We start from the raw sequence: 19,776 nt of genomic DNA, 5'->3' as shown, positions 1-19,776 counted from the left end.
CAAAAAGGTCTTGAGCTAGTTGTTGCACCATCAAAGACTGAAAATGGAATTTGAGCTGTTCCAAGTGAATCAACCACGATCATGTCAATAGTGTGTGTAGATCTAGAGAGGCCTGACAACCAAATGAAGAAATGGTGCAATTCTGTCCTCTGCATCTGAAGTCCACTTTCCTGCAAGGAAGGAAATCAACAGACCAGAAACCCAGCAAGTAGGCTAGCCTGTACTGGATCTGTTTCATTCATCTTATCCAAAATAGAGAAATTACGTTTCCAACATGAGTACTCTTATGGGGTGTTTGAACGAATAGGATGCTACTTGGTCAAACTAGGCCTATAGCCTAATACAACCAATGCAATGCAACTAAATAGGTGTTTAATGGCAGGTGTTATCGATCAGTGACATTGCCGCTGTGGTGCAGCACTCCTCTCTCTGTGAGCTGCATTTTGTTTATGGTTTGCCTTGTCTAAAGACAAAAATACACTACAAGATTTTTGCACACTCCGCGGGCTCTAACCGCCGGAGAACCTCTCACATTTAACGATTCAGTCAAGCCAAATGGTAGTGACCTAGTAAACGGTATAGTATAGACCTGGCGGCACCTCCGTGGCATTATGATTAGACAATTGGGCCAGAATCGGGCTATGTTTGCGCATGTGTAGGCCTAGTAAGGAAATCATCATAGCAACTGAGGAGGCATTTCAATGTACATACAAGGAACGCATCATCTGTGCATGTGGATTACTGATGTTCAGTTTGAGAGGGAGAGCGTGGAGATGACAACTACCGGAGGTAAACTTTGAAAACTTGCTACTGCTATTATTGATTTGAATGAACACTGTTTCATTGATAAATATCTTAATCATGGGCAGAGTTGTTGACCTCACAATAAGCCAGATTTTGAGTTATTTACATAACTTTACATTTACATACATTACATTGACGTGGCAGCCGGGGCATAATCAATCGGAGATGGACAGTGCATGGGTGCTGAAAGTAGGCTTCATTTTAATTTGACTTTACTATCAACGAGGGCTTTGTGTTAACCTGTTTCTTAATAAGAAGTAAGCGGTAGGGCAGTGGCGGTCATGACATTGGGTCAGTCGGTTATTGTCATGCAAAATACTGCCAGTCTCACAGTAATTGACCGTAATTAACATAATCACATCTCCAGGCCGCTGATGTGTGCCTTTGGAACACCTACATTTAAATTTTAAAAAGTCTAATGAAACAATTTAATAAACACCATCACAATACATCCATGATTTCTTTTAGTCAGGTCTAAAGAAACATTATGATATAAAGAAAATCTATTTTGAGAAAAGCAGAATATGAGTAACTTGGCTTACTGTATGTTATCTGGCTATGTGCCATGCTGTAGGCTTGTTCATTTAGCAGTCAAGATTTGCTTATAAATCCCTTGCCATTATTTTATATGATTTTATACGATGAATATACTATAAAATGAGAGGGAGTGCACACATGGAGTGGCTATATTGAGTGTAAAATTGTTCCTTTGAAACTGGTCCTATATGCTAGATTTTTAGTTGTAAGTGATACAAACCTTTTTTAGAATGTCTTAGAAATCAAAACATACAGTATATGGGCTGCGTGATGAGACTAGGCAATTGATGAGTTGCGAAAGTCACAAAAAAAGCTTGCGCTTTATTCCTTGCCTCAGGCTGTACACGTTGTTTTCTCATCAAGTGATCATATTTTCATCCATCAGACTATTTTCAATTTAATCTTGTCTTTACTAATATGTAAAATTAGTTATGAATTTACAATGGCCCATTATGAAATGGACAGGGAAAAAATACTTGTCAGAGGCCGCTTTCCCGCCTGTTTGTTTTTCAATCATGCCAGGTAGGCTACTCACTCAACTTATTTCACTCCATGCATTAACCACTGTGTGAGGAGCATGCACCCTCCCGCTGCACGACAGGTGATATTCTGGGAAGAGATGGACACGCATGGTGGTGAGAGAGATTCTGTAGCTAAAGATTGTCAGTCTATTTATTAAAAATATTTTTAAAAAATCCCTATTACTAGGCTATTCAAAATCGAATACAAATTCACTGTAATTGTAGGTTAACTCTGTAAGCAGGCCTGCTTACAATCATTAAACCAACAGCATCGCCTAGGTCTATATATTCTCTCCCAGACTCATGAATAGAAAGTTTGGAGCGTAGCATATTGTAACCAGTCCATTTGAATGCATAATAATACAGTCCACACTCAAAGGCGATTACTAGAATTTGTCATTTTGGAGTTATAGGCTAGATCAATTATGTACCAGACATCTTAAGTCAGTTTTTGAAAGAAAAAAATCTGCCTTGCGCAATGTGTGTATTATGTGATTATGATTATTTTTAAAAGATGTTTATTTTTTTTCAGGGTTGGGCTCATATTTAGGTTTATGCATAAGCTCTAATATGCATATGGTTGTTTTTTGAATGAATCATCAACTTAGAAAGCGCTGTCCGTTTCGTTGTTAGGCTTTGAAACAACATCCATAACGACTGTTTTCCACTCAATTACAACCTGTTGAACCAATTTATTCAAATTGATCAATCACAGTGAGTTTTAAAAGCATGCTACAGTTTTGATAAGTGTTTAATATGATTTTCAATTGCATTTGCATTGATGTCAGAGTGGTTAGAGGAACAATAGAGCCTTGAGTACCAGGCCATTAGGACCTGATGGTTGTTAGTGAGTTGGTTATTACCAACGCATGTCCTGAGTGCTTCAGAGGAAATCAGCGTAACGCACGTGGAATTTTACTACGGCCATGACTGCTGGTGTGGTGGTAATACTGTCTCTTCAACAGCCCTAGGTAGGTCTACTTGTTTGACAGACAAAATTATAGGCTATTATTAGTAGATTTTGTTGGCCAATTCCTTCATTCACCACGCACTCCTTAAATATCTGTCAGTGAAGGGCTCAAATTGAGGGGGTATGTGAGGGTATGCCATACACTTGGTGCCATTGTTGTGATGAACTTGTGAGGTAATTGATGAGAACCTTTTTTTTATAGTTCTGATTGGCTAATGGTGGGATATGCTTTGCATTTGCTTTGAGCACTGCTCATACTTGGCGATAATGGCTTATTTTGAGGCCGAATATATTTATTTATTTATTTATTTATTTATTTCAAAATGTTTGCAAATTATCGTGACAACGTAAGTGCCCCCGGGAGCCCATTGGAGCCATCAACCGCAAACCGGGTATGTGCTTTACGGGCAACTCTGAGTTTGCTCCGATTTCCTATCATTTGGAGAAATGCGCCGGGAGCTGATCAGGAGCCGTAGATCGGGTTAAAATGTGTAGTGTCTGCCGGCTTTAGTTGTATGCATTGCACAGCTTGGGACTGTGTTGTCAGTGTGTGCAGTTAGCTCTTTGTCATAGAGTTTTGCTGATCTCCACGTTTTTTTCCCCACACCCCTGAGGCCCTCCCGGGAAGTGGTGACATTGCTGATAAACAATGCCTGTCGTTGGGACCCAGGCCTGGAATTTTGTGATTTTAGGGGAAAGGCCATTTGGCCTTCAAGAGCTGCCCAGTCTGCCAGGGCACCAAGGCCATCTGCCAGGGCACCAAAGCCATTAACCAAAATTGACCATTTTAAATTGATTTGAAAGACACTTGGTATTCTGTTAAAAAAATGTAAGTATATGTAAATAATTAGCCTACATGTCAAAGTGTAGGTGAAGCCTATGCGTATTGGCTACAGCCTCTAATGTCCACACCGATGCTGACATTAGTGAGGCACCAGCAAATCTAGCCAAACTTTAGACTTTTAATAACCTACACACTATATATACAAAGGTATGTGGACACCACTTCAAATTAGTAGATTTGGCTATTTCAGCCACACCCATTGCTGACAGGTTTATGAAATCGAGTACATGGCTGTGCAAACTCCACAGACAAACACTGGCAGTAGAATGGCCCTACTGAAGAGCTCAGTGACTTTCAGCATGGCACCGCCACCTTTCCATCAAGTGCTGTTATTGTGAAGTGGAAACATCTAGGAGCAACAACTGCTCAGTCTCGAAGTGGTAGGCCACACAAGCTCACAGAATGGGACCACCGAGTGCTGAAGCGCATGGCGTGTAAAAATTGTCTGCCCTCGGTTGCAACCCTCACGACAAGGTCCAAACTGCCTCTGGAAGCAACGTCAGCAAGATAACTATTCGTCTGGGACTTCACCATGCGTAATGATGTCGCCTCGAGTGGTGTAAAGCTTGGAGTGATGAATCACACGTTACCATCTGACAGTCTGACAGATTCATTTGGGTTTGGAGGACGCCAGGAGAATGCTACCTGCCAGAATACGTAGTGCCAACTGTAAAGTTTGGTGGAGGAGGAATAACGATCTGGGGCTGTTTTTCATGGTTCGGGCTAGGACCCTTAGTACCTGTGACGAGAAATCTTAACGCTACTGCATACAATGACAATCTAGATTCTGTGCTTCAAACTTTGTGGCAACAGTTTTGGCCCTTTCCTGTTTCAGCATGACAATTCCGCCGTGCACAAAGCGAGGTCCATACAGAAATGGTTTGTCGAGTTTGTTGTGGAAGAACTTGACTGGCCTGCACAGAGCCCTGACCTCAACCCCATCCAACACCTTTAGGAAGAATTGGAACGCCGACTGCGAGCTAGGCCTAATCGCCCAACATCAGTGCCCGACTTTACTAATGCCCTTGTGGCTGAATGGAAGCAAGTCCCTGCAGCAATGTTCCAACATCTAGTGGAAAGCCTTCCCAGAAGAGTGGAGACTGTTTATAGCAGCAAAGGGGGACCACACCCCCTTGGGCCTTATTGCTTAATTAACACAGGTCTCATAAATAATCTTTCAAGCACAAGCCCACGTACTAGTGACTAGCCATCTAATCCTTTTCCAGTTTAGCCAACTTGGGTCTATTTGCTAGCTAATACGGCAGAACGTATAGCTGCACATATCTATGAGAGAGCCATGTGAGTGAGAGGTGTTTCGGAGCACAGCTGTTGGCAGCCGGGATAAGGGAATTATAATTTATTATATTCAACGTAAGGGCACAACAGCCACTTTGACCGCAAGCCACACCAGGGGACATCAACGACCATTGCCGGAACTGGTGGGACCACACTCCCTCCTGGCCCTCTCCGATAGGTCTGCTTGTCTTGCTTGTCTGGCAGTGGAAGGGAGGCTGGGGTCTGTTGTTCTACCTGGATGTTGAAGGCCTAGGACACACGATATGAGTCCCTGTGAGTTGGTGTCTGAGTAATGTGTGCTCTGTCAGGTTTATTTTTGAACGGTGTAAGCCTACAAAATGACAACATGAATGTGTTCATTGCTCCCTTTGAAAACAATGAATAAATTATCGTAGTTTTTTTTTAGGGTTTTCTGAGTTACACGAGTTAGGCCTAGTGCTCATGTTCCGAAATATTTGTTTTGTGAATGGCCAATGCGCAGCCGTTGCCTGACATTAGGCTTTTCTGCAGCCTGTGGTGCTCTCCACTGATTGGTCCATATTCATGCAGAGTAAGCTCTTTTCAGCAGGTGTGAACTGAGCATGCAGGGGTCAAAGTAAAAAGGGAGTTCTCGTGATGTGCAGTGAAGACTCCAGGAAAATGTCAATATTAAATCATGTTTTTCACTAGTTCTACTACTTGAGCTGGAAATTGCCAAGAACCTCATGATACAATATCACAATTCTTAGATGCTGGTACGATGTGTATTGCATTTCGATACTGCGATTTTGTTTTTCAAAACATTTTGCAGAGAGTCAATGGAGACATGTTTTGATCAGTCATGGAAATGAAAGTGTTGGCTAACTATTTTAAAAGGAGGTGGAGAACAAGTCAAAGTATCGATATATCGTCCAAAACTTTATCACGATATAACTATCGAACCCCCCCCAATATCACTACTATTAGCACATTACAGGCCAGAACATCTGAAGCAAAAAACCTTGTTACTTGATTTCGTGTAAATCCAGGTTTGCTCCAAGCTACAGTGCATTTTGACATTTTGTTACGTTACAGCCTTATTATTAAATAGTTTTTTCCCTCATCAACCTACACACACTACCACGTAATGACAAAGCAAAAACAGGTTTTTAGACAATTTTGCACATGTATACAACAAAAAAAACATCACATTTTACGTAAGTATTCAGACCCTTTACTCAGTACTTTGTTGAAGCACCTTTGGCAGTGATTACAGCCTTGAGTCTTCTTGGGATTGACGCTAGAAGTTTAGCACACCTATATTTGGGAATCCCATTAATCCCATTCTTCTCTGCAGATGGGGAGCGTCGCTGCACAGCTGTTTTCAGGTCTCTCCAGAGATGTTCGGTCGTGTTCAAGTCCGGGCTCATGCTAGGCCACTCAAGGACATTTAGAGACTTGTCCCGAAGCCAAGCCTGCATTGTCTTGGCTGTGTGCTTAGGGTTGTTGTCCTGTCGGCAGGTGAGCCTTCGCCTCAGTCTGAAGCCCTGAGTGCTCTGGAGCAGGTTTTCATCAAGAATCTCTCTGTACTTTGCTCCGTTCATCGATCCTGACTAGTCTCCCGCTGAAAAACATCCCCACAGCATGATGCTGCCACCACCATGTGCCAGGTGCCAGGTTTCCTCCAGACGTGACGCTTTGCATTCAGGCCAAAGAGTTCAATCTTGTTTTCATCAGACTAGAGGATCTTGTTTCTCATGGTCTGATAGTCCTTTAGGTGCCTTTTGGCAAACTCCAAGTGGGCTGTCGTGCGTTTTACTGAGGAGTGGCTTTTGTCTGGCCACAACAATAAAGGGCTGATTTGGTGGAGTGCTGCAGAGATGCTTGTCCTTCTGGAACATTCTCCCATCTCCACAGAGGAACTAGACCTCTGTCAGAATGACCATCGGGTTCTTGGTCACCTCCCTGATCAAAGCCTTTCTCCCCCGATTGCTCAGTTTTGCCGGGCGGCCAGCTCTAGGAAGAGTCTTGGTGTTTCCAAACTTCTTCCATTTAAGAATGATGGAGGTCACTGTGTTTTTGGGGACCTTCAATGCTGAAGAAATGTTTTGGTACCCTTCCCCAGGTCTTTGCCACAACCCAGTTTTGTCTCTGCGCTCTACAAACAATTCCTTCAACCTAATGGCTTGGTTTTTGGTCTGACATGCACTGTCAACTGTGGGACCTTATATAGACAGGTGTGTGCCTTTCCAAATCATGTCCAATCAATTGAATTTACCACAGGTGGATTCCAGTTTGTATAAACATCTCAAGGATGATCAATGGAAACTGGATGCACCTGAACTCAATATCTGGTCTCATAGCAAAGGGTCTGAATACTTATGTAAATAAGGTATTTCTATTTTTACTTGAAAAAATGTCTAAAAACCTGTTTACCTTTTCATTATGGGGTATTGTGTGTAGATTGAGGAATAGTTTTTATTTAATCAATTTTACAATTAGGCTGTAACATAACAAAATGTAGTCTGAATACCTTCCGAATGCACTGCAGTGCATTAGCAAGGTAGCCTAGATATTGTGGCTGGATACCCTTAGTATCCATGGAATAGGCGCTGAGTCAGATGGAATTACTGGACAGACTCTCTGGTGTGTGCCGTCTCACCATCATGGGCCTTTCATTCTCCTGATGGATTGTTATGTCGATGGCCAGTGACACAACATGGCCGTCCCAGAGGTCCCACCTGTTCACTCTCAACTCCTACATTGTTCTTTTACTCCGTTGTTTCCTAATCCTCTTCCTCTGTCATGGTTCTCAGGGTGCCTAAAAACCTCCATAATGAATCTGTTTCTTGAGTTGAATTAAATCATAATTCAGCCTGTTTTATTAAGTCATAATAATCCAGTCTGCTCTCTCACTGCCCTTCCCTAACGTTGGGTTGGGCACCTGATTTCCTGTGGGTTTAATTGCCTTGGAGGGTCATTGTAGATCAACTTAGTCTCTCACTGGGGTGTAAATGGAGGGCTTTCCTCACACCTTGCTGTCACTTTGGCAGGCACACACCAGCTCTCCTACCACTGCAAACTCAGTCCCTATCACCGGCCCCAGCAGCTCTAGAGGGATGAAATACATGACAAAAGATTACTGTAATGTTGAGGAATTAAATAAATGCAATCTATGTTCAAGCACTGAGCAAATTTCAGGTCTGCTGAGCGCAAACTTGAATATTGTCAAAATTCTGTGCGATTTCTGGTGTGCGTTTACTGTGAACACTAAGGCTGTACCTGCCTTAAGTTACAGTTTTAAGTGGGCAAGTAGACTACTGTGGCTATTTGATCATAATTTAGGACTAACAGAGTGGCCTACCATAATAAAAACAATGGAGAAAATGCATCCCTTAACATTTTAACATGGAAATAGCTGTTCTATTATTCAGCCAACAGTAGCAGCCAATGTGTGGCGTTCAGTGTAGACCTACAGTGCCTTCGGAAAGTATTCAAATCCCTGGACTTTTTCACGTTGTTAGGTTACAGCCTTATTCTAAAGTTGATTAAATATTTTTTTCCCTCATCTACAAACATTACCCCATAATGACAAAGCAAAAAAGAAAACACTGAAATATCAATTTTACATAAGTATTCAGACCATCCACTCGGTACTTTGTTGAAACACATTTGTCAGCTATTAAAGCCATGAGTCTTCTTGGGTAATTCGCTACAAGCTTGTCACACCTGAATTTGGGGAGTTTCACCAATTATTCTCTGCAGATCCTCTCAAGCTTTGTCAGGTTGGATGGGGAGCGTTGCTGCACAACTATTTTCAGGTCTCTCCAGAGCCACTCCTGCGTTGTCTTGGCTGTGTGCTTAGTGCCGTTGTCCTGTTGGAAGGTGAACGGTTGCTACAGTCTGAGGTCCTGAGCGCTCTGGAGCAGGTTTTCATCAATGATCTCTCTGTACTTTGCTCCGTTCATCTTTCCCTTGATCCTGAATTGTCTTCCAGTTCCTGCAGCTGAATAACATCCCCACGACATGATGCTGCCATCACCATGCTTCAACGTAGCGATGGTGCCACGTTTCCTCCAGATGTGGCACTTGGCATTCAGGCCAAAGAGTTCAATCTTGGTTACATCAGACTAGAGAGTCTTTAGGTGCCTTTTGGCAAACTCCAAGCGGGTGGTCATGTGCCTTTTACTGAGGTGTAGCTTCCATCTGGCCACTCTACCATAAAGGCCTGATTGGTGGAGTGCTGCAGAGATAGTTGTCCTTCTGGAAAGTTCTCGGGTCTCCATAGAAGAACTCTTGAACTCTGTCAGTGACCATTGGGTTCTTGGTCACCTCCCTGACCAAGGCCCTTCTCCCCCGATTGCGCAGTTTGGCTGGGTGGCCAGCTCTAGGAAGAGTCTTGGTGGTTCCAAACTTCTTCCATTTAAGAATGGTGGAGACCACTGTGTTCTTGGGGACATTTAATGCTGCAGAAATGTTTTGGTTCCCTTCCCCAGATCTGTCCCTTGACACAGTCCTGTCTCTGAGCTCTACGGACAATTCCTTCGACCTCATGACTTTGTTTTTGCTGTGTCATGTGCTGTCAACTGTGTGAACTTATATAGACAGGTGTGTGTGCCTTTCCAAATCATGTCCAATCAATTGGATATACCACAGGTGGACTCTCAAGGATGATCAATGGAAACAGGATGCACCTGAGCTCAATTTCGAGTCTCATAGCGAAGGGTCTGAATACTTATGTGAATAAGGTGTTTATGTTTTAATACAGTTGCAACAATTTCTAAAAACCTGTTTGCTTTGTCATTATGGGGTATATTGTGTAGATTGCTGAGGATAATTATTTTTTAAATCCATTTTAGAATAAGGCTGCATCGTAACAAAATGTGGATACCCTCAAGTGGTCTGAATACTTTCCGAAAGCACTTTCCATGTGACTTAAAAAAATAAAAATACATGCAGTGTTTGACATTAAACTGTTTATCCACTTGTCTTTCAGACAAGGAGATGATTGAAAATGTTGTTTGATGCAAGAAACTTTACAAAATAAAATTATTTTTCCCATACCGTTTATTACAGGAAATCTGCCAAATTACGCTACGCTCTGCCTATTGGTGACTTAGTTTATTTAAGATGTCTCAAAATACAACACTGCCCTTTTTAAGACACAAGATGGCTAGAAATGCACACATTTTGTCCGCTTGTTGGAAGCAACCCCTCCCCCATTGTTGACAAGAAATTAGCTATAACTGGGACAATAACTCCCCAACTAGCAAATTATATGAACAAATGTGCACGTTGCACCATACAGCTCTCGCTTTGATCTCTAAACAAGAGCATCTACTCGCAAGCGTTATACTGTAGCCACAGTCCAGTTCAAAGTGAATGGCAATGTCTTTTTGCATAAAGGAAAATAGCAGCTTTGATTGGTTTTGTTGCACGTTTGTGTAGGGTATGGGCCTGATTCATGTCTGTCAATGCAATGGAATCCTACTCCAATGCTCTCTGCCTATAAGAAAATCTCTTGCGTACTTCGTTTTGGTTACGGTATGTTACTTTGAAAGTGGCCAATATTGTGTGGATTCGATCACAATTCCCACAGCAGAGTGAAATGTTGATTGTATTTAACTAAAGAGGAAAACTCTAGAAAGTTGAGTGAAGTTCAATCTAGTGCTTCTGTGCAGTTTGATGGGTAATATTAAGTGCATTTTGCTGGTTGTGTTAGTGCCAACCTTTTCTTTGACAGTCCCTAAAGACGTACCTGGTAACTCAAAAGCCGCCTAATGGAATTATATTTACTCAGACGGCGGTGAGTCATTCTCTTCAAGTCAGAACCCAATATTTTAATCGCAGCCCATCCTTTCAGTTAGATCACTTTCTTACCTAGAGTTAGGCTAGTGGAACTCATAGGCTACAGGAAAAATAAATGCTGCTGCTACCTAGTGCCTACTGCACTGGAAAAACAACCGCTTTATCCATGAAGTTAGTGGAACAAGTAAGGAGTGGAGAAAATAGTATAGCATCTGCTCCCAGTGTTTTTCTGTAATCATGTAGCCTAGTATTTTCTCAGCAGTGAGTCTTTGGGAGTTGTTGGGCCAGCAGAGCGAGAGAGACTGGGAGATTAAGATATATCCAGGCAATACCCCAGGGCTGGTGGTGGAAAGGGGGTGGGGTAGGAGCCCAGGGGTGGGGGTCCACCACCAACACATCTCACTTTGATGCTGATGGTAGTGGACACATTGCAATCTCTTATTTGCAAAGAAGTGCCGCAGGGCCCAACATTACTTTCACTTCACAAAAGACAGGATCGCAACAATGGAGAGAAGGATATGGAGGAAAGGCAGCGTTGCCAATGTGTCAAGTCTTCACATGTCTGTGCTGTGGTTTCAGAGACCAAGAAGAAGTAGCCCCACTCAAAGCATTGTACTCCCACAGGACTCGGCATATAATTGTTGTTTTGGCTACTTAGGACTGTCAGCTCTCTGTTTTAACCTGACTGGTTTAGGAACTTTCGTTTTTAAATGAAAGCTTAATCGACAGACCATTGCATGTCTTACTTCAGTGGAAGACTCGTTTCCTGACTTGGATGCTCAAACTACAGCAAATCAAAACTAACTAATGCCAGGGAAGTCTTGCCAGTTGAAGCTCAGACACACCGGTAGTCTTGTCAAATGTTTGCCTGGTGACAGTATTTACCACGTCTGAACGGTGTCTGCAGTCACTCTTTTGTGTTCTCACAGCAAAGACCTTGGAAGTCGTTAGCCTTAAAATACTCCAAACCAGAAGGTGGCAGTAGCGTTGTTTGGCAATGCTTATGGTCTAGATTCCAAGCTATCTGCGCTAATGTTGCTATTTTGTAGAAGCTCTTGTTGATATTAGCCAGATGGCTACAACTAGATGACAAAGAAACAATATAATTCCTACGCATAGTCCCATACGGCCAGTGCCAGTCCATAGCCAAATGTTTAGCTAGCTAGCTATAGTAAGCATATTCGCTAGCTAGCACAACATAGTTAACTAGCTGGCTAAAGACACCAAACTCGGCAGCTAACCCAGGCAGCTGTTTCATAGAAACTAGCTAATCCATTGTGATTTAAGTCAATACTAGCTACTAGGGATGCGCAATATATCGGTAAACATAACAGTATCGGCCGATGTCTAGTTTAAAGCCGATGTTAAAGCTACCGTGCATACCTGTATTAACGTCACGCAACATTTTGCTCTACACGTACAACACAGCATTCCTAACCTAGCCCACAATATCTGCTGTGTTTTTTTTTTAAAGTTTTTTTTTAATTGAACCTTTATTTAACCAGGTAGGCTAGTTGAGAACAAGTTCTCATTTGCAACTGCGACCTGGCCAAGATAAAGCATAGCAGTGTGAGCAGACAACAAAGAGTTACACATGGAGTAAACAATTAGTCAATAACACAGTAGAAACCAAAGGGGGAGTCTATATACAATGTGTGCAAAAGGCATGAGGAGGTAGGCAAATAATTACAATTTTGCAGATTAACACTGGAGTGATGAATGATCAGATGGTCATGTACAGGTAGAGATATTGGTGTGCAAAAGAGCAGAAAAGTAAATAAATGAAAACAGTATGGGGATGAGGTAGGTGAAGAAGGGTGGGCTATTTACCAATAGACTATGTACAGCTGCAGCGATTGGTTAGCTGCTCAGATAGCTGATGTTTGAAGTTGGTGAGGGAGATAAAAGTCTCCAACTTCAGCGATTTTTGCAATTCGTTCCAGTCACAGGCAGCAGAGTACTGGAACGAAAGGCGGCCAAATGAGGTGTTGGCTTTAGGGATGATCAGTGAGATACACCTGCTGGAGCGCGTGCTACGGATGGGTGTTGCCATCGTGACCAGTGAGCTGAGATAAGGCGGAGCTTTACCTAGCATGGACTTGTAGATGACCTGGAGCCAGTGGGTCTGGCGACGAATATGTAGCGAGGGCCAGCTGACTACAGCATACAAGTCGCAGTGGTGGGTGGTATAAGGTGCTTTAGTGACAAAACGGATGGCACTGTGATAAACTGCATCCAGTTTGCTGAGTAGAGTGTTGGAAGCCATTTTGTAGATGACATCGCCGAAGTCGAGGATCGGTAGGATAGTCAGTTTTACTAGGGTAAGCTTGGCGGCGTGAGTGAAGGAGGCTTTGTTGCGGAATAGAAAGCCGACTCTTGATTTGATTTTCGATTGGAGATGTTTGATATGAGTCTGGAAGGAGAGTTTGCAGTCTAGCCAGACACCTAGGTACTTATAGACGTCCACATATTCTAGGTCGGAACCATCCAGGGTGGTGATGCTAGTCGGGCATGCGGGTGCAGGCAGCGACCGGTTGAAAAGCATGCATTTGGTTTTACTAGCGTTTAAGAGCAGTTGGAGGCCACGGAAGGAGTGTTGTATGGCATTGAAGCTTGTTTGGAGGTTAGATAGCACAGTGTCCAAAGACGGGCCGAAAGTATATAGAATAGTGTCGTCTGCGTAGAGGTGGATCAGGGAATCGCCCGCAGCAAGAGCAACATCATTGATATACACAGAGAAAAGAGTCGGCCCGAGAATTGAACCCTGTGGCACCCCCATAGAGACTGCCAGAGGACCAGACAGCATGCCCTCCGATTTGACGCACTGAACTCTGTCTGCAAAGTAATTGGTGAACCAGGCAAGGCAGTCATCCGAAAAACCGAGGCTCCTGAGTCTGCCGATAAGAATATGGTGATTGACAGAGTCGAAAGCCTTGGCAAAGTCGATGAAGACGGCTGCACAGTACTGTCTTTTATCGATGGCGGTTATGATATCGTTGAGTACCTTGAGTGTGGCTGAGGTGACCGGCTCGGAAACCAGATTGCACAGCGGAGAAGGTACGGTGGGATTCGAGATGGTCAGTGACCTGTTTGTTGACTTGGCTTTCGAAGACCTTAGATAGGCAGGGCAGGATGGATATAGGTCTGTAACAGTTTGGGTCCAGGGTGTCTCCCCCTTTGAAAAGGGGGATGACTGCGGCAGCTTTCCAATCCTTGGGGATCTCAGACGATATGAAAGAGAGGTTGAACAGGCTGGTAATAGGGGTTGCGACAATGGCGGCAGATAGTTTCAGAAATAGAGGGTCCAGATTGTCAAGGCCAGCTGATTTGTACGGGTCCAGGTTTTGCAGCACTTTCAGAACATCTGCTATCTGGATTTGGTTAAAGGAGAACCTGGAGAGGCTTGGGCGAGGAGCTGCGGGGGGGGGCGGAGCTGTTGGCCGAGGTTGAAGTAGCCAGGCGGAAGGCATGGCCAGCCGTTGAGAAATGCTTATTGAAGTTTTCGATAATCATGGATTTATCAGTGGTGACCGTGTTACCTAGCCTCAGTGCAGTGGGCAGCTGGGAGGAGGTGCTCTTGTTCTCCATGGACTTCACGGTGTCCCAGAACTTTTTGGAGTTGGAGCTACAGGATGCAAACTTCTGCCTGAAGAAGCTGGCCTTAGCTTTCCTGACTGACTGCGTGTATTGGTTCCGGACTTCCCTGAACAGTTGCATATCACGGGGACTATTCAATGCTATTGCAGTCCGCCACAGGATGTTTTTGTGCTGGTCGAGGGCAGTCAGGTCTGGGGTGAACCAAGGGCTGTATCTGTTCTTAGTTCTGCATTTTTTGAACGGAGCATGCTTATCTAAAATGGTGAGGAAGTTACTTTTAAAGAATGACAAGGCATCCTCAACTGACGGGATGAGGTCAATGTCCTTCCAGGATACCCGGGCCAGGTCGATTAGACCTGTGTGGCTCGAGCAGTCAAGTCGTGTAGTCATTTGAAAGAGTAATAACATTTCAGCGAGACCACCCAAAAGGTGAAATCCATTAAAGCCAAGATAATGGAATTCATTGCGCTTGACAATCAACCGTTCTGTTGTGGGTGATGTTGGCTTTCGCCAACTGGTCGAGCACCAGTACACACTACCAAGTGCGCTATTTTTCAAATGTTACCCCACCAGAGTTGCACAGTAATAGCGTCACTGCTATTAGCTTCGAGACATACATACTATGGAACGCCATTTGGGTCTTTGCGTGTCAAAGTTACAGTAGTACTGTCAGAGCTGTACAAAAAAGTCTGCAAACACTGGCCACGAACGATGTGTTTACAATACCCCGTTGGTAATAAAGCATAATTTGTTCGAACTTAACTTCTGGGGTAGATATCTTTAGCTTGGTACCTTGCTAGCACCAATACAACCAGCCTGAAAACAATGACCAGTAGAAACTGCAGTCATTTTCATTATTCTTAGCAATAATTTAGGAATCAAGTATTGGCTAGGTGTCCCCTTGTTGTTCGCCTATTGAAATTGAACTTCAGTAAATGTAAATAAATAGCTAGCCAGCTACTTACCCTGTCACCCAAGGCTAGCAACAAATAAGGATTCGGCACAATAATGGAATTTGCGTTTTACCTTCAAAATAAAGTATGTAGTTGACTGTGATGCAAATTAATACAGATAGTAGACTTATGCCATACTTTTTATTTTGAAGGCTAACCGCAAAGTCCACTATTGTGGCTAATCCTCATTGTGGCTTGCTTCACGTAGATGGGTCCGATCACAATTAATGAAATAACCCTCATTTATAAGACAGTTCTTATTTTAGATGGTGATACCTAACTGTATAGTTAGCTCGCTAACCATAGCTACTGAAACCGATGTCGTGTTATTTGACGTGTATATTTTTTGACACGCAACGACCCAAACGGCGTTCCATAGAAAACCTGTTTGAGAATGAAACAACTGAACAACAGAACAACACAGCAAGTAAGTGAAAGAAATAGATTTGGATTATGTTTTACTGGTAATTGGGGACATGCGTAAATGCCAACAAAATAACTTTTTGGTGTATGTAAACTTTTTTATTTAACTGGGCAAGTCGGTTAAGAACTATTTATTTTATTTACAATGACAGTATTTAGTGTTGTGTGTATTGCATCTGTGCACTTAGCTAGCTACCATAGACTGCATTGCATATTAAGTGTGACTGGCTCACCCAGAGAAAATGCTATCCTTTTACCTCGTTTTTTTTGTTGGCTCCATCACTTGGGGGTTCGTGCTCTCTAATTTGCTCAATGTTCAGTTGTTGGCCACTGACACAGAATAAATAGCAATGCTCATGTATAATCGGTAGGTTCGTAGCTACCGGGTCAGCACACAGCTTTTTTTTCTAGCAAGGGAAAAAACGGCCTCCCACTAAGTCTTTATTGATTCTCGTTATATTTGTCACGGTTTACAACTGCACATATGTCACACAAGATCATTTTAAGGGGCAATCTGCAGTTGCTACATTCATTTGGGGATTTATAAATGAGTGATATGTACACATTGATTCTTGAAGAATATCATTATATAAATGCCTCATGAACTTAGTTTAACTGTCGTACTCCATCAGAACCCAAAATATAAGCTTGTTTTACTCTAATATAAACAAAGTAAATGTAAACAAACACTATATGGCCTCAAAACATTGTTAAAACAAATTTTGATATCATGGTATCTCTGTCTATGAATTTGAGAGTGGGTATATTTCTCATTACAAGCCCCATCCCTAAGCTTTTTACCAAAACGGGCGGGGAGAAAACTTTCTTATTGTTTCAACTGCTGATATTCCCTTTAACACACAACCAGCCTAGTTTTTCCTCTGTCTAGGCTTTCTCTAGGTCTTATTACACTTCTACTGCAATGGTGTATGGGAAGGTGTTTGTGTGAGGGTGCTGCTTCTCTGCAGAGGCCGATTTTAGACATTTATTTATTTTGTCCGGCTCCCTTTCCCTGTATCTCAGTGAGGTTGCTAAAATTGAATGAGGTTTCCGGGGTAGTGTGGAGCAGAGCGGAGACGATCAGGGTCTGCACTGTGATTTAATGACCGACCGGAGCCTCAAACTAACGTAGTATCAAAAATGTACTCACAAAAGTAGAACATTAGAAAACATAAAACGTTTCCATGCACTCTGGCGGCACAGATGCTGCCGTGAGCCCCTAACTGCAATGAACCTGCGTCAGACAAATGTGCTTCAATTGAGAAAGTGCATTAGGCTAGATGTGCAAAATACACTTGGAGCAGAGGTGAAATGTCCCTTTTTCACTGTATATGGCCATTAATGTTGTTAATATATGTGCCATAAAAGTCCAATATTTCCTCACGCAAATACTAGCGTTTCTGCATCTCACACACCATCTACATTTCCTGGTTGTAAGTAAACCACAATATCAAGAGTTCATAGCAATTTCAGGGTTCCTTCGAGGGTGGGAACACAGTTGGACGAGGAAGTAGGGCTCCCGTAAGGCTCTCGTCTTTATAAAGCCAGAAAAAAAGTGTCCACCTAGATATCCTGCAATGTCCTGGTAGTTCTGTTGTTGAGAGTGCAATGGCTTTATTGAACAAGTACAACCATGTCTACTCGCTGCTAGCTTGATTGCGCAATCTGCGAAACAACACACTTTTAAAAATTTTATTTATTTAACCTTTATTTAACTAGGCAAGTCAGTTAACCTGTTGCGACGAGCAATCCCGTATCCGGGATCTTAAGTATAGCCTCAAGCTCATTAGCATAACGCAATGTTAACTATTCATGAAAATCGCAAATGAAATAAATATATTGGCTCTCAAGCTTAGCCTTTTGTTAACAACACTGTCATCTCAGATTTTCAAAATATGCTTTTCAACCATAGCAAAACAAGCATTTGTGTAAGAGTATTGATAGCTAGCATAGCATTAAGCCTAGCATTCAGCAGGCAACATTTTAACAAAAACAAGAAAAGCATTCAAATAAAATCATTTACCTTTGAAGAACTTCGGATGTTTTCAATGAGGAGACTCTCAGTTAGATAGCAAATGTTCAGTTTTTCCAAAAAGATTATTTGTGTAGGACAAATCGCTCCGTTTTGTACATCACGTTTGGCTGAGAAAAAAAACTGAATTCAGTCATCAAAACGCCAAACTTTTTTCCAAATTAACTCCATAATATCGACAAACATGGCAAACGTTGTTTAGAATCAATCCTCAAGGTGTTTTTCACATATCTATTCGATGATAAGTAATTCGTGGCAGTTTGGTTTCTCCTCTAAACCACATGGGAAAATGCATGCAGCTTGAGATTACGCAATAATTTCGACGGGGGACACCAAGCGGACACCTGGTAAATGTAGTCTCTTGTGGTCAATCTTCCAATGATATGCCTACAAATACGTCACAATGCTGCAGACACCTTGGGGAAACGACAAAGTGTAGGCCCATTCCTTGCGCATTCACAGCCATATAAGGAGACATTGGAACAAAGCGCCTCCAAAATCTGGGGCATTTCCTGTTTGAAATTTCATCTTGGTTTCGCCTGTAGCATCAGTTCTGTGGCACTCACAGATAATATCTTTGCAGATTTGGAAACGTCCGAGTGTTTTCTTTCCAAAGCTGTCAATTATATGCATAGTCAAGCATCTTTTCGTGACAAAATATCTTGTTTAAAACGGGAACGTTTTTTTATCAAATTTTTTTAATAGCGCCCCCCAATGCATAACTGGTTAAGAACAAATTCTTATTTACAATGACCGGCCAAACCCCAACCCGGACAACGCTGGGCCAATTATGCGCCTCTCTATGGGACTCCCAATCACAGCCAGTTGTGATACAGCCTGGAAACTAATCAGGGTCTGTAGTGACGCCTCTTGCACTGAGATGCAGTGCCTTAGACCGCTGCACCACTCGGGAGCCCCAAATGCCACAATAATAGCTTCAAAACATGACTCCATTTTTAGATCAGACTGCAGGCTCAATCAACCAATGACGTCATTGCTTGAACTCTCCCGGCATGGAAATACTGAAATACCTCTATAGTGCATAATTATGTCCGAAACACCTCTCATTAATCAGAATTATGTAGGGAGACTGGAAAGTCACCCTGTATAGTGTCTTAGCAGGGAATTTTTCTTAAACACTTCATGGACAAACATTTTGTGCGTTAGCTCCAGACAGTCTACGGTGAAGAAATGTCTGTCCCCAAGCCCTGTCAGAAATCCTGATTGGGTTTATTGGGGCAGAAAGTGTTTCTTCCCCCTCAGGCTGTGGCTGTGGGAGCTCCCTTTGATGTCATGAAAGCGGAGGGGCTGTGCCTTAGCTTCAACCCAGCTTTGACCTGTGGCCTAGTAGTCGATCCACTGGCTTTCTTTTCCCCCTTTTTTAATATTTTTTTTATTTTTTTTACCTCGATTGGTAATCAACATGGGATCTTACAGGCAGAAGACAATGGTCACGTCGTCAAAAGACACTTGACTGGCATTTTTCGTTTGTATCATGACTCTTGACCTATTCACTGAAGCACTGGATCTTGTAGCACATATCTTGTAGCCCTGCAGGACAGGTTGTAGCCTATTTATATAGCACTATATTTCTTGGAAAGTTGCACTTTGACTCCTCTCTGACATCACAAGTCAACCAATTGCTTCAGCCTAAATGCCCATAGGTCTCATTGGCTTATTTTAGGGGTGTCCAACTCATTCTATGAAGGGTGGAGTATATCGTATGTAACCTATATTAACCATATAGAATATAATTTTGTCACCTGTCTGATCAATCAGACATTCCATTATCAACCTGAATTTTTCAAACATAAGCCGTGTGTGTTTGCGGGAGGACTTCTCCTCAGTCAGTGGGAAGGGAGGTGATGTCATAGTTGTGACCACAGTGAGGGACTGTGATTGTAGTGTGTAGTCTGCAACGAGATACAAACATCATGTGTTCTCTCCCTCATTGCAGAGCCAAACATGAGTCACTTCTCTCCCTGTCCTCGGGCCAGCAGCCCTGAGATCATCCATTCACAGCTCTCAGATCA

At 42.7% G+C, this 19,776-nt stretch overlaps 1 protein-coding gene across 5 annotated transcripts in view; it reads left to right on the top strand.

Annotated features, from left to right (window-relative positions):
• Positions 1-19,776, top strand: part of LOC109908863 (rho guanine nucleotide exchange factor 12-like) — a 79,307-nt gene that overhangs the window by 2,384 nt on the left and 57,147 nt on the right. The gene's annotated exons all lie outside the window — the stretch shown is intronic.

Source organism: Oncorhynchus kisutch, linkage group LG18 (genome assembly GCF_002021735.2).
Source record: "Oncorhynchus kisutch isolate 150728-3 linkage group LG18, Okis_V2, whole genome shotgun sequence".
Taxonomy (NCBI): Eukaryota; Metazoa; Chordata; class Actinopteri; order Salmoniformes; family Salmonidae; genus Oncorhynchus; species Oncorhynchus kisutch.
The sequence above is the reverse complement of the archived record's forward strand: the minus strand, read 5'-3'. Positions and strand labels throughout refer to the sequence as shown.